This window comes from Photinus pyralis, unplaced genomic scaffold, assembly GCF_008802855.1.
Source record: "Photinus pyralis isolate 1611_PpyrPB1 unplaced genomic scaffold, Ppyr1.3 Ppyr1.4_LG5, whole genome shotgun sequence".
In the NCBI taxonomy this organism is placed as follows: Eukaryota; Metazoa; Arthropoda; class Insecta; order Coleoptera; family Lampyridae; genus Photinus; species Photinus pyralis.
Genome location: NW_022170596.1, coordinates 21,684,675 through 21,699,869, shown reverse-complemented (window position 1 = coordinate 21,699,869; position 15,195 = coordinate 21,684,675). Strand labels below are relative to the sequence as shown.

General features: G+C 37.4%; 2 long non-coding RNA genes across 2 annotated transcripts; both read right to left on the bottom strand.

The window, feature by feature from the left end:
* Positions 1 to 451: 451 nt before the first annotated feature.
* Positions 452 to 691, bottom strand: LOC116172545. The gene is made up of 2 exons (XR_004145686.1): positions 626 to 691; positions 452 to 575 (listed from the first exon to the last, which is right to left on the bottom strand). It is a non-coding gene; the product is annotated as an uncharacterized LOC116172545 (long non-coding RNA).
* Positions 692 to 976: 285 nt separating this feature from the next.
* LOC116172727 lies at positions 977 to 1,465 on the bottom strand. Its single transcript, XR_004145738.1, has 3 exons — positions 1,395 to 1,465; positions 1,173 to 1,339; positions 977 to 1,105 (listed from the first exon to the last, which is right to left on the bottom strand). It is a non-coding gene; the product is annotated as an uncharacterized LOC116172727 (long non-coding RNA).
* Between the last annotated feature and the right edge of the window lie 13,730 nt (positions 1,466 to 15,195).

Here is a 15,195-nt window from a genome sequence, read left to right as displayed (position 1 = left end):
GTTACGAATGCCATTGATAATTTAGATAAGCCGAAGACTGATGACTTTCAAGTAGTAACATCCCGCCGGAGGAGATTTCAAAAGCCTCTTTTTATTGGGGAAATGGACTCCGGGAATGTTAATGGCGGTTCCGATTCCAATACCTTCGAAGGATCAGAGAGACGTCAATGGGTGTATGTAGGCAGAGTTAGAAGTGGTACTTCCTCGGATACCATTACTGATTTTGTTAAATCGAAATGGAATCTTACCGATGTTATCTCTTCTCTACTAGTTGATAATAAAGACACCTGCTCTTTTAAAGTTGGTGTAAGGGAATCGCACTTGAAAAGTTTGCTGGATGCGAGCAAGTGGCCCAAGGTGAATTTGTTTTCATTGCTAGAAGAGGTATCAATTCTACTGCCGTAAATTTTTCAAGGGCGGTGGGGCCGGTGTCAGAAGGATAACTAATGACTCTGCATTTATGGATATTTATTATCAAAATGTTAGAGGCCTAAAGACTAAGGTGAAATCGGTTTATTGTAATTCACTATCCATCGATTTCGACGTTATTGCTTTAACGGAAACGTGGTTAACTCCTGAAATTGCTTCCGGTGAACTATTCGATGCAAATATATTTACTGTATACCGCAAAGATAGGTCGCCCGTAACGAGTGTCAAAGTTCGTGGTGGTGGTGTGCTTGTCGCAATCAAATCAACATTCAAATCGTTTCCTCTGAAATGTACATCAAGTTTCCTTCGTTGAAGAAATTTGGGCAATAATCGATTTAAGTCCTCAGGGGACCATTCTTGTTTGCTGTACCTATATCCCGCCCAACTCTGATGTTGCTGTCTATGAATCCCAGATAACGTCTGTGGAATCAGCTCTTGATAAATTCCCGGAAGCCAGAATTATACTGTTAGGAGATTATAACCTGACTAATACCAGTTGGGATAGCGACGAGGAAGATGGACACCTTTCTACTTTTTGTAATCGCAACCGCATTTCAGAGCTTATATGTGACGCATTCAACCTGTTCGGCTTCCATCAATTCAACTCAATCAACAACCGGGTGAATGACAATATCCTTGATCTAGTCTTTTCTAACTGTGATACTTCCGTTTCTAACTGTGATAATAATTTAGTAATCTGTGATTCCTACCACCCAGCACTTAGTGTAGCGCTTCACACCCACCAAGGTTTCTTCAAGTGTGATGACTCGAATCAACAACCAGTCTACAAATTCAATTTCTCGAAGGCTCCTTATGATCAAATCAATGACTACATTCGTTCCGTGGACTGGCATTCACTATTTTTCAATGGAGATTTGGAATCAAATGTTGAAAACTTTTACACAGTCATCTACGACATTTTAAATGTATGTGTTCCAAAAATTAAATGTTTTAAATCAACGTACCCGCCATGGTTTAGTAGTAAACTACATAAGCTGATTAGGGATAAGAAGCTCGCCCACAAAACATATAAAGCATCTCAGAGCAACATCGATTATCAAGTTTTTACCGAGTTGCGAACTCAGTGTAAATCCTTGACCACACAGTGCTATGACACCTTTATTAAAACCTGTGAAGAAAATGTTACTTTAAATCCGAAGTCGTTCTGGAAATTTTATCATAATATGAACAAAACTTCTATTATCCCTCCTTTGATGATAAAAGATGATGAGTCCACATCTGACCGTCGTGAAATTGCCAATCATTTTGCCAAACACTTTTCTACAGCTTTCGTGGAGGGCCGCATTCACGAAAATTCGTTCTCCACGACCAGTGAAATCGCGCTCGCGCAGTTCAAAATAACGGCTGAGGAGGTTTTTGGCGGTCTATCAGCTATTGATGAATTTGGAAGCACAGGACCGGATGAAATTCCACCAAAATTTCTCAAGAACTGTGCTCAATCAATATTCCGACCATTGTTCCTTTTATTTTCATCTTCGTTGGAGAAAAGTGTTTTTCCGAGTGCCTGGAAGAATTTGAAAATTACACCGATTTTCAAGAATGGAATCAAGCCCGATTACAATAACTACAGACCAATATCCATCCAGTCGGCTATACCGAAACTTTTCGAATCCATAGTTGTCCGGCAGTTCACCCAGGCCTTCTCGCAAGTGTTATCGGTTAATCAACATGGTTTTACAAAAGGAAGATCCGTGGAAACAAACCTGTTTCTATACTTGAACCGGATTTTTGGTTCTCTTGATCAAGGTATTGAAGTGCACTCGATCTACACAGATTTTTCCAAAGCATTTGACCGGGTTAACCACAAATTGCTGATATTCAAGCTAAAAAAGTACGGTCTAGGTAACCAAGCAGTGAAATGGTTGGAAAGCTACTTAGCTGGTCGTAAAGCACGAGTCCAAATCGATGACACTTTGTCGGATCCCACTGACATCAAATCTGGAGTTCCGCAAGGGACACATTTCGGCCCGCCTTTGTTCCTGGCATACGTCAACGACATATCTTCGATATTCTCCTCAAATCATGCCCTTTTTGCTGACGATCTTAAGCTCGACTACAGACCTATCGAGAACACCCTGGATGTGCTGATCCTTCAACAAGATTTGGTACAACTTGAAATATGGGTATTAGATAATGATTTGCAACTGAACTTAACCAAATGTTGTTCAATTTGTTTTTCGAAGAAATCATCGCCTTCTGTTCCGCTCTACCATCTTTGTGGTCAAGAACTTCAACATATGGGCATCATCAAGGACCTGGGGGTAGTACTTGACACAAAATTGAATTTCCAGCATCACTACGATCATGTTATTTCGAAGGCTAGCAAAATGGTTGGGCTCATTCGTCGCCAATGTAAGGATTTCTTCAACATAACCGCACTGAGGACTTTATACTTCTCCCTGGTTAGGTCGCATCTGGACTATTGCTGCACGATCTGGTCACCATACTACTTAACTCACGTCAATCGGTTGGAAAAGATACAGAACAATTTTCTTCGCCTTATAAAGTACAAATTCCTTCTTCATGGAATCATTTTGGATCGCACTGAAAATGTCCGACTTTACTTGGGAATACTGACTCTTAAACAGAGGAGAAATTTACTTACCGCATGTTTTGGTTTCAAACTACTAAATGGTCACCTAAACTGTCCGGATATTTTATCCACTATTAATTTAAACGTACCGATTTGTTCGTTCGGCTCGACTTCTACATGCACGACAATGCCGAACGCTATACTTCCAAAACAGCCCTTTAAACCGCATGGTTGACCTGATCAACAGCTTACATCTGAAAATCGATTTCTTCGGACTGCCACTAGCCGCCTTCAAACGTACTGGGAATTCACTGTTGATCCAATAAACAAGCTTTTCGCTATCTCTCCTACACGTCGATCTTGTCCTTCGTTTTATTGATTTATGTTGTGTATTTTATTCTGTATCACTATAATTTTAATTTGTATGCAAAATGCCTTGTAGCGTTAATAAAATTATTATTATTATAGAAGTTATCTGTGTGAAATTAAGTGCACCTTCTTATCGCAAACGACCAGATCGTTGCGATGATTAAAAAAGAAAAAAAATTTAATTTTGTCACTTTATTTGTCGAACGCCTGAGTGCAAGGTAATTTGTCCAAACAAGCTTGCAAGCTTTTCCGTTTTTCAGGAATGTTGTTTTAATTTCATGTGTTTCGAAATCCTTTGTGCGGCCCGGATAGAGTTTTCATGTCAGATTTTGGTTCTCTTATCCAAGAATTGTGTCACGTGCGTTTAGCTTTCCTGTTACTTAACATAATATAAGCACATAAGCCGTTTGAGAGATAGTGTGCAGATTTCGACCCTTCACAAGTGTGATATTACTTCACTAGTCGTCGCCTCGCGTGTAAAGCATTTCAAAGTTTGTTATATGTAAAATGCTATTTCGGATCTCGCGCTCAATTTTACGTGAACTCGTTTTTTTCGATTATGACAAATTTCCACCAGCCTCCATGTTGTGTTTTCCAACTACCCAGGTCAATTAATTCAATCATGCAATTAATGTAAGTTCTGTACTGGATTGACATTTATTTGATATTTCTCTGAATATGTATTTAATATTTATAAAACACAGTAAAGGTTGCCAACTGTTTCAACATATCTAGCGTAGGTACGTATTCAAGAAAGAATTGTTTCCAGAGGGAAGATTTATTTTCGCGTTAATTAGCTCATTTTTTCAGGGTTTTGTGATCAAACGCGCGTTTCTTCGCATTCTTTGAACATTTTTAAGTGTTCCACTTGAAGTTAGTTGACTATATAATATATTACAGTTGATATTTTATATAGCAACCATGCGACGCCGGTTACGGTAATTAACTCTTGAAATAATGAACCTAGTTCAACTGCGTAAGGCATTCATTATCCTGTGAAGAATAGAAGTGAGATTAGCGTTACATTGAGGTTGTTTAATTACATGTTGTTAGTACTTCAAACTTTACACGTAAACAAATAAAAGTCACTTTAATTAGCAAGCGTGTTAGGGACGAAAAAGATTCCCTATAAGCTTTTTTTTATTAACTGACGGAATTACGCAATTGAATACTTTGAAGGTTTCGGTTTGTCTCATTTCACACTTCGCGTATACGTCGATGGAAACCCTAGTTGTCAAGCGTCTCGACTTTAATTCATGTCATTTTAAATTGGAAAGGTGAATTGAAACGAATAAATCTCGGCGCATTCTGTTGGGAAAAGTTTCAACAGGTACCTGGGCACTGAAAGAGATGAATTAGGTTTTTGCACTATTAGCTCACCTCCCGAAGTTTATGGGAGGTTTCTTGGAAGAGTGCGGAGATCTCGTAAAAAGGACTGAAGTACGGAAATGTATCTCCGAGGAGTTGTGCGCTATCAGACACCACAAAAAGGGGATTATAAGTGGCACGTTGGAAATTTTCGTATACAGAATGTTTTTTGGCACGCTAGCTAAAGATTTCAACAAAAGCTTTATAGACATGTACCTAACGTAAATGTTTTATGTATACCGTATGTATGGTTTAACATGATAGAAATTGCAATTATGATAATTAAGGGTGCCCGACGAAGACATCGAAGATACTTGTGACAATATTCCTCCAGAGCTAGATACACCTGGATTTCGCAGTCGTTCCCATTTGGCGATAAGCTTTTATCGATGAAGGTGACCTGTCCTCCGTAGGTTTTATTAATTCCTGGTTAATTCTTGGTCGAGCTGAATGATTTGTTACTTTTGATACTTTTACATGCGTTACTTCCGTTGAACCAACGGTCCAAGATCGGACGACCGGTTAAAGAGACGCCGTCGACGTCTTTGCTATCGCTATCAAAGGCCGAATGTAGTGTCGGTAAAAACAAAATAAAAAGGAATCTTCCAAGCGAATCAAACAACCCCTTATGAAAAACCAGTTGAATCTTTAGACAATCTCCCAGACGGTGACAATTGTTTTTGAGTCAGATCTATCGACCTAATGCACAAACCCAAAGTATCAATGCAATATTATGTAACATGAAGTTCGCACAAATAATACGGATAAGATGGGCAACGGAACCAAAACTAAATAAAAATTAACAGGTCTGGTGAAGAGTTCATAATGAATTATGTAAACGGAAAAAATCTATTTGGTGATTTGGTGTTGGGATTTTACAACACTTATAGCAAAGATTTACAAATAAAATTTCTACGTTACAAAGTTTTCTTACAACATAAAGATCTGCCTTCTGAGCAGTCATTTCATTAATGCCAACTGTCCTTTTTTGGTACCATCCTCTTTTGTTCTTTCCTGGTTTGGCTTTTTGCAATAATCGTTCACCTGTAATATGACGTGGCCGTTTTTCATCACCTTTCTAAACAATCCATAAACACTCAGATACTTATTTTAATTTAGGAAGGACAAAATAGTACCTGAAAGGACACAAAACCGGATTGTCCAAATTCAGAATCAAAAATGCTAACTGAACGACTACCTGCTTACCGAGTTTTTGCGAATAATGGATTGTATTCAATCCGATTAATTAGTTGACCATTTTTTTTAAATTCTTCTTTAAATTATGAAGTTTGAATTTTGGAGATTTTTTCGGAGTGCGCCCGGTTATGAGTTGACAGTACAGGGTGATTGTATAGACTTGACTATTCAATTCATCTAACATTTGTCAGATTTCAACCAGTGAAATGTCTCGATTTCAAATTGCTGCGCCAATGGGAACGAATTATAGTGATAATTGCACGTGTGGTATTTCAGCGACAATTCAATGCGATTATTCAATGACATTTGTCAAACTTCCACCAGTGAAATGACGCGAAATTTTGTCGTATTAACCGGAACATTCTTCTTAGTTTGTTAATCAATTTCGACAACCGACTTATCACCACATCTTTTAATTTAATCACTCATAACGAATTAGCTTGGAGCACAAAAGTTCGAATAGAATCAATAGCAAAATGAAAAGCAACTTCCATAATTTATTTTGACGTTTGTTGTTGTCATGGAAATACATTCGCGTAGGTAATTATGCTTAATTTTTCTTTTGATTCGTTGAATAGTCCTCCGAATACCATTCGTAGTCGAAGTATTTGTAGATTATTTTTGAGCTGCTGCTCCACTCATGCTAGTTACGCTTTTTAATACCACTCGCGCAAGCGCTCGTGGTATTAATCAGCGTAACTAGCATTCGTGACAGCACCTCAAAAATATTCGACAATACTTCGACTACTTATGGTATTATATATGATAATTTCAAAAGTTTAATGAATGTCGATCTGTGTGGAAATCGTATTTCCATTTTAAAGTTAGCGATCATATTTTCTTTCTACGTATTTAAATTCTGTAGCGTATTGACCTTTTAATAACTTTTGGAAATCGTTGGCTCCAGTGTGACGGAGATAGCAGGAGGTAATCTTATGTGGATGAGATTTTGTGTGACAGCAACCGCTGACATAACATTACTGACTTCTGAGGTCATCACCTACGTTTGTAAGAACGCCATCTCCGTGCGTGATTTTCTTGAAGAATAGCGTAGATCTCGGGCATTTCAGAGGACACAGGGATTCTGATTTGCTCTTTTAAAAAAATGGTTCACCTAATTAACGCCATCTTGAAAAGGGCGTTGATTAATTAGCAAAGAACAGGTAGGGAGTATTCTGGGAAGATTTAAGATTCATTCGGTTTTGGGCTACGGAGCATGAACCGTGCAGCTCGAAGTATAGTAATTTTTCGAGAGATTCTGTAAAAACTTACCAAAGACGCGAGTTTTTTTGTACAAAAAGCTAACCCCTCTAATTGAATTAATTAAGCGTGTTTGTTTTGAAACTTACAACCAAGAAGAACTTATGGGGTAAAGAAAAAATGTAAAGCAGATTAAACGCATTCCCATAAATTACGACCACACGCTGTCAAAGATAAATCAATTAAACGGCCAGGTGCAGTATTTTTCGCTACAAAGGACTAATTCACTTTCGGTGTCAAGTTATTTCGCGCCGAAGATACAAAAGATATTAACCTTGTCGTTAGAATTCGTAATGGTAAAATTGTTCTAAGCGCCCGCATCTTAAAGATATCAATGTATGGGTAAATTAAAGCCGTTTGTATTACATGAATCTTATTATTTATGAACCCATCGGAATTGAATTGATAGAATCGGGTATATAACCCTACAAAACTGAAGAAAAATGAATACTGACTCGAAAGATTTTAAAAAAATTAAAAAAATTCAAATTTTTTCAACTATTTTAAAAGTTTTAAAAAAATCTTTTTTATACTTTAAATATCATCCCTGGTGTTATATTTTTGAAAAAAATAACTAAATATACTATTTTTTATATTAAAATATACGGGGTGTTCCATTTAGAAAAATTAGGTTAGGTCCAGTAGAGTTGTCTGTGAAAACGCTCTACCATTCCGTTTGTCTGTGGGTGGTACGCAGTACGCTATCGTTTGGATGCGTTTGAATCCAAAAAGTTGGGCTAGGTTATGAAATAGGTTGGCCTAGAACTGACGTCCTCGGCCGCAGTAAATCGCTTGTCATGCGTGGTGTGTTTGGACTCGCTCGAGTTGAAGGCTCGTGTTTGATTGCAGCGTCGTTCTCAGCTCTGGATCAGTTTCCTGGTCTGCTCCTAGGGCGTCGAACTCCGTGGAGTGGCGCTTGGGTTTCTGCGGCTCCCTTGATGAAACCTCGATAATAGTTGATCATCCCCCGTACTTGTCGAAGGTTTCTGGCGGTTTCAGGTCGTGGAAATTCTTCGCTGTTTTCCGAGGCAACCAGGATGTCGTCGATATATGCATAGAAGAAGTATAGGTCTCTTAGTATATAGTCCATAAACCCCTGCAGAAGGTAATGGTCATGTACGGGAATTCGTACAAACCGCAGGGTGTGATGATTGCGGTCTTCGGGATGTCTTCTTTCGCCACGGGGATCTGGGGTCACTGTGGAAACAATACTCTTGTTGAATTGAATTTATAAATTGATTTCTGAACTTTTTTTCTTTCCACAAAGAAATTAATCTTCAGGGAAACAATTCGCACGTGTAGACCAAACGCAAGTAAAACATAAAAAGGCAACTCTGACCTTGCATAAAATATTACTAACGACAAGAAGTGAGCTCAGTTCTCGGATCCACTAGCTGCACATCTCCCAAACAACAAACCTCGATATATAATTAATTGACGAATGCTTGAAGGGCCTCGCTTTACTCGCAATAAGCTTCTTTCACAAACACGATACCGAAATCGACCAACCTCTCCAGAAGGATGTGGTGGCCAACCATAACACACGCATACTCGATCATATCTTAATATGATCTTAATACATTAATTGCAAATGGCGGCTTACGAAGAAGCAAAAAAAAACGCTATTATATAGGTAAATCCGTCCAATACTGCGGAATCCATTGCCAAAGGTTAATAAAGTATGGATGGTGGCAATTAAAATTCCATGCGTTTTTACTAACGCCTCAGCTGTTTTCCAAACGAAATGCACTCTGTTACCACCGATAACCACGGCGTGGCAAAATGCGCGCTAAATCTGCTTGGTGCAAATTCTAACAACAATGGATGGAGTCATCTCTGTTACTTGGAACTTTCAATACGTAAATATTGGCTGCTTTGTAATGAAGAAAATAAACTGTTGCAACAAAAACAAAAAAGAATCATTTAATAATTTTCATAAAAACCTAAAAGCACTGCATTTTATCCCCCGCTGAATTAAAAAAAGAAGCAATTAACCCACTGAATATCAGTTTAAAATTAAATACTTTATTATCACCACAGACTAAGAAATTTCAAAATGAAATATAAGCTTCTTCTTTAATCCTGGCTAATCTGGCTGCATTCATTATATAGACCGTTTTTTCTCATTTCCAACTTCATTAAACGCAAACGTCTATTTAAAACAAAGGATTTACTAGACCGATTTCTACGTAAACGTTTCTTATTTAACCTGCAGATATCTGTAAGTTATCTTAAATTAAACTAATGCGAACAAATTTGAACATCATCCTTTTTTCTATATGTATTTGGATATTAGTAAATTATTTAGACAATCAACTCCGCTCATTGCTTGTTATAAATTCTGAAATAAACCTAGAAAGCACGGAAATATTAATGTCAATATGGAGAAGGTTTTTTTACATACATCCAACACGCCGGATATGATTAGATTTATATGTGCCACTTCAAAAGTCAATTTATCTTCTAGGTACTTATCATGGAAGCAAATTAGTTTAGCATTGGATCTCTGTTGAAAAATCGTACTGAAGAGTTCTTATAAAAATCTTTTGTTCAAGTATACGACATGAATTTTGGCCTACTCAACGTATAGGTGCCTCTTGAATCATAAATCGATGTTGAAATGTCGACACGAAATATTTTCGCTACAGTCGACATTGTAAAACAACCTAAACAAATAGAACGTCAAACAAGAAAAAAGTTTAAGGGGCGATAGCAGTAAAGGACTAGCTCAGACGACTATCAAGAATATTATAAAAGTGAGTTACGGTCTTTGTTCGTGTTTCTGAAAATATATATGCAGATTAAAATGGTTCTTTCCTAAGGGAAACATTACATAAAATATGTTAGTTCGCGAACTATCTAGAAGAAACTTCAATTTCGAAACGTAGGTACTTCACGTGCAGCAACAGGGATCGTTTATATATTTAAATATATTTTGCGTAGGAAGTTCGCAAATGAATTTAATGGTCGTGAACGTCAAATTCAGAAGGTAACCGTTTCCGTTTTGAAATAATTTAGAACGTACTTTACGCCTTTGACACCGTTAGAGCTTCGCGCAGCTTTCGATTCAAGGGAATTATTCTCGGCGGATTAGAGCTATAAATTCCTTAACCACTTGATTTTAGCTTTATTGCTCTCCGATATAGAATTAAGCCGTGAACAGTACTAAACTTTGTAATTATTCAATTATAGGACTAGGCACGCCTCATAAATAAGTCTCTATCAGAAGAAATTTTACATAATACGTACAGGACGATTCAAATTGGTGTAGGACAGGTGTAGAGTAAATGGGAGCAAAGTTGACCCTTTTTATAATAACTAAACATTTTTTTGAAAAATCTTTGAAAGTAACTGAGATCACCGAAAAACTGAAAATAATCTGATTCTGTTGTCAAAATTTCCATAACACGCTAGACGTAGAAGCGACTACTTTCTTATTTCTTATGGACGCCATATTAAAACGAAATAAGAGAGAAACGTGAAATTGCGTGTTAGAAGTAAGACACATCTGGTTGTTGCGATAAGGAGTACTTATTTAATAATTAAAGTACGTGTTTTTATGGCTGTTCGAAGAGGTGCAGGTATTTTATTTATTATTAGGTAAAAGTGCGTTCCATAATTATTTAAAAGTTAGTACGAGTAGGGGTAAACAAAGCAGTTGTCTTCTTAGTGAAATTTAACAGTTTCAACAATATGAGCAGCCACCGAGAATTGTTTCATCTTATCTATCAAGCCAGCTCAAGTCACAGGGTTCAGTTTATTAAAGAAGAAGTAAAGAGTCTTGAAGTTGGCAGAGAGTGTTTTTGTTTCTTTGATAAGTACACCTGAATCTCGCAAACCGTTCACTAGATAGTTTGGATTCTTAAAAAAAACTGTAAGCAATTTAAGATTTTTTAAATTTTTAAGTATCGCTGTTTGCGTGCGGGATATTATGTCCAATCTGAGATGTTGTTTTAATTATTTCATGTGCCTCGAAATAAATTATTGTAATTATCAAATAATTAATTGTGTGTTTGTTCGAATCCTTTGTGCGACCCGGATAGTGTTCATGCCAGATTTTTATTTCAGGTGGTATCAAAATTTGTGTAGTTAATTCTTTGGAATTTTCGGAAGTGAGTCAACATTGGAACTTTTCTTCATAGCATAGCAGATGTCGTAAGTGTTCGAGGAGAGATTATAAAATTCTAAATTTCAATTTTGATTGGTTTGAGCTACCTGCACAAGTGTTATGTGGGTAGTGATCGTATACCATTGCATACAGCAGTATACAGGGTGACAAGTTGAAAACTTACCACCCCCCATATCTTAGTAAATAAACGAGATATTTAAAAAAAATCAAAATCCGTTTCGGTAATTCGGAGGGGGAATCACAATTACATGGTTGGCGACGCACCCCCTCCCACCACCTGCGCCCCAGCCACCCCAACTTTTAAATCTTAAATAGTGACCCCCCATGTGTGATACGTCGTTGGAAAGCTCTGAAAAAATGCTTTCCAACCATACCAATAGCAATACATTTAGGTTAGTAATTATCGTGCAAATCAAAAAATAAACTAATATGATACATTTTCTAAAGTTGGCTTTTATTTCAATAAATGTTCAAAATGTTTTCCGTTATTGGTAAGACAGTATTACTATGCGATCAAAAATGAGTTGCTGTCGAGTCGCTCTTTGAAATTTTTGTTTACATGGAAAATCGTATTTAACTTGAACTTCCAAAGCCGACTCGACAGCAACTCATTTTTGATCGCCAGTTATAATCTATTCTCAAACTCTAATTGTCGAACCTTTTCAAATGTTGGTTTTGCAATATTTCGACATTCTTGAATTATTCTTTATCTTAGTTCGTCTATGTTCGCCGGTTGCGTTTTAAATACGACAGATTTCAAATGTAAGTATCATATTAGTTTATTTTTTGATTTTCACGATAATTACTAACCTAAATGTAATGCTATTGGGTATGGTGGGAAAGCATTTTTTCAGAGCTTTCCAACGACGTATCACACATGGGGGGTCACTATTTAAGTTTTAAAAGTTGGGGTGGCTGGGGCGCAGGGGGTTGGAGGGGGCGCGTCGCCAACTATGTCATTGTGATTCCTCTCCGAATTACCGAAACGGATTTTGATTTTTTTTAATATCTCGTTTGTTTACTAAGATATGGGAGGTGGTAAGTTTTCAAATTGTCACCCTGTATATCTTAAGGTGTTTAACTATAATAACCAATTAAATATGTGCATGTTTTTCCGCATTATCGCAATTCACTTTAATGCTCACTATTTCTAAATGATTTAATGCTTTAAGTTTTTTTTTGTGAAACATTACGTGAGCTATTATATTTGCGTAAAACAGTGTTTGAGTCATCTTTTGAAGATTGCGAATATGTCAGTGTATGAGATACAAAAAGCCTAACTCATAACCTGCCAGATCAAATGAGTGATACCTATGTAAATTATTTTTGCATTTGACATTAAAGCTGCAAGGTTGTGCAGCTTATTTCATTATCGGAGACCTATTGCGATTGACCCGAAATTCCAGGTAACAATGGAAATTATCGGGGTACCTAATTTGGAAATTTTAACCCGGCCAATTAAGTATGTATAATTAACAGTAGATAATTAAATGAGTTGCAGTAAATCGCATCCGAACCAGTCGTGAGTGGTTTCATTAGAAGCGCACTTAATTGAGCTCAATTGTAAGACCAATTAGAAATTTGTATGTTTAACGCAGGACGCGCAATTAAATAAACAAATTTTACCCAAAATCGTCCTGAAACCTTCATTTTCATGCCTACTTTCTGTCAGGAAATTTTCCATGACAGAGGCATTGTATCCTGCCGCTTGACACTTTACTGGCCGCACCTGTCACTTTACCGGCCGCATCTGTGACATTTGCTAAATGTCTATATTGACTCCTGCGATCACTGACAGATTGACATTAATGAAAAGTTTTATGACTCTGCCCCAAAGGGTCCCCGTACTTCAATATTTCCTCGCCAGTAATGTGTCATTTCCCAGACTCTTATGTAAATAGGTATTAATTTTTGGATGTAAACAATCGAATACGCTGTGTCGGCTGGGAAACCGTCGATTCCTCCAGGAAATAGCCGATAATTACCGTAATAAGCATATATACATATGCAGTGACAGTCAGGTGATGCAGATGGAGGGTTAAGCATCACCTGCACAATATTGGGCTTGTAGAAGAGCCCACGTGCAGGTTTTGTGGCGAGGGAGATGAAAATACCGAGCATGTGGTCTGTCACTGTGACGCCTTGATCAGAGACATACATCAGCTCCTTGGCGACAGTTATCTAGAACTGGGAGGGGGGGTGGGCAAAGCAACTTAAGCTAAACAGGGTCCCGTCCTTTAACGAAAGGAGCAGGTGCTGAAATTAAAGGGACAGGGCCGGCTTTAGGCGAAAGCGGTGTAGACCTCCGCTTACGGCGCAACATTACTCAAATTTAATGACTGCCGAATTACGGATGGAAAACACCCACGGCGTTTCGATTTTTAAGATCACGATATAACGATATAACATAAATTGAAAAAATACCTAATATAGTAATTATGTAGCGAATATTCCAGAAATCCCGATAGACATCGAGGCGCCATAAAAGAATAGTAATCGGCGATAAAGAACAAAAGCGGATGTGATTAAATCTTTCCGCGAAATGTGATGTGTTTTGTTCTAGAATGTTCAAGATCATTCGGGAGCACTCGAGAATATTCGAGTTGGCTATATAAGCAAATCTAATTGTGTTTCAGGAAAGTTCCAATTTCAACACCGAAGTAATAAATAGTTCCCACTGTTATAAATTGTGTTAATGTGAGTCATAAATAATATTTGGGTGTTATAAATCAATTCATTTCAACATTGTTATAAATGTATTGTTAATTAATTGTAAATAAATAAATCATGCAATTAAATTTACGTTCCAATATGTTTTAAGTATATAGACCTCTTCGGTGTGCCTACGTGATTCCTGCTCGAGTTCCCTTTATGAATAGAATAGAATAGAATCTTTCGGGTTGTCTTCGGAATTTCGTGATCATTCATTTATTATTTAAAGCTTCAATTTTATTAATTCTCACAAGATGAGCTGGATAAAACCCAATTAACCACGTACAGTAGGTCTTTCTCAAAAGCTACCTTAGGAAGAATGTCTTCGTGGAAATGTAGAATTTCAGTGTTTCCCCTTATCAGTCTCAGGTAAAACAAGCAATAAAATTGAAGGTTCCCAAATTTGAATTTTAGGAAAGAGGGAAAAGATACGTAGAAAGAGACCAAGAATGATACGATTTTAAATGTGAACAGTGCAAATGTGAAGTCACACAGGACAAAGAAGAGTAACATAGAAGAGAGAATAAAATTGAAATGTTACAGCCAGCTAAAAATTAAAGTAAAATAAATGAACTACTCCCAAAACCAATCCCCCACAATTGCTCAGAAAACAGCGTGTACAGGTTCGGAAAAAAAACCGTCAACCCCCTCCAATTGATCGCAGATACGCTTTTTAACCAAATCAAATTATCTTTCATGGTATTCTAATTAAAGGTCTCAACAGAAGAAACTGTTTTCTACCAACTACCGTTGCCCCTTATTAAACGAGGAGGTGGGGGTTAGGGAGTGGAGCAGGTTTTATCCTTCATGGCACTCTAATGAAAGGTCTCAAGGAAGGAAATTAATTTCTACCACCTATAGTCCTTCTCCTCCACCCCTTATCGTGATCGGATATAATTTCTTGACTGTAGGAGGAGGGTACTCACAAATTACGATTAGGATGTCTGGAAGAAATATGTATGTCGATTGGTGATTTCACAAGTTTAAGAGCGAATATCTCGAAAACGGTTTGTCGGAAGAGAGTACTCACAAAAATAAAATGAATCGTCTAGGCTTGACGTATCTACTGGTGAAGTCGAAGCGAATATCTTAAAAGCAGTGGCGGAAGACGGTAGGTACTCTTAAAGGGCAAGTGGAACGTCAGAACGAGACATATCTATTGGTGATGTTAAAACTT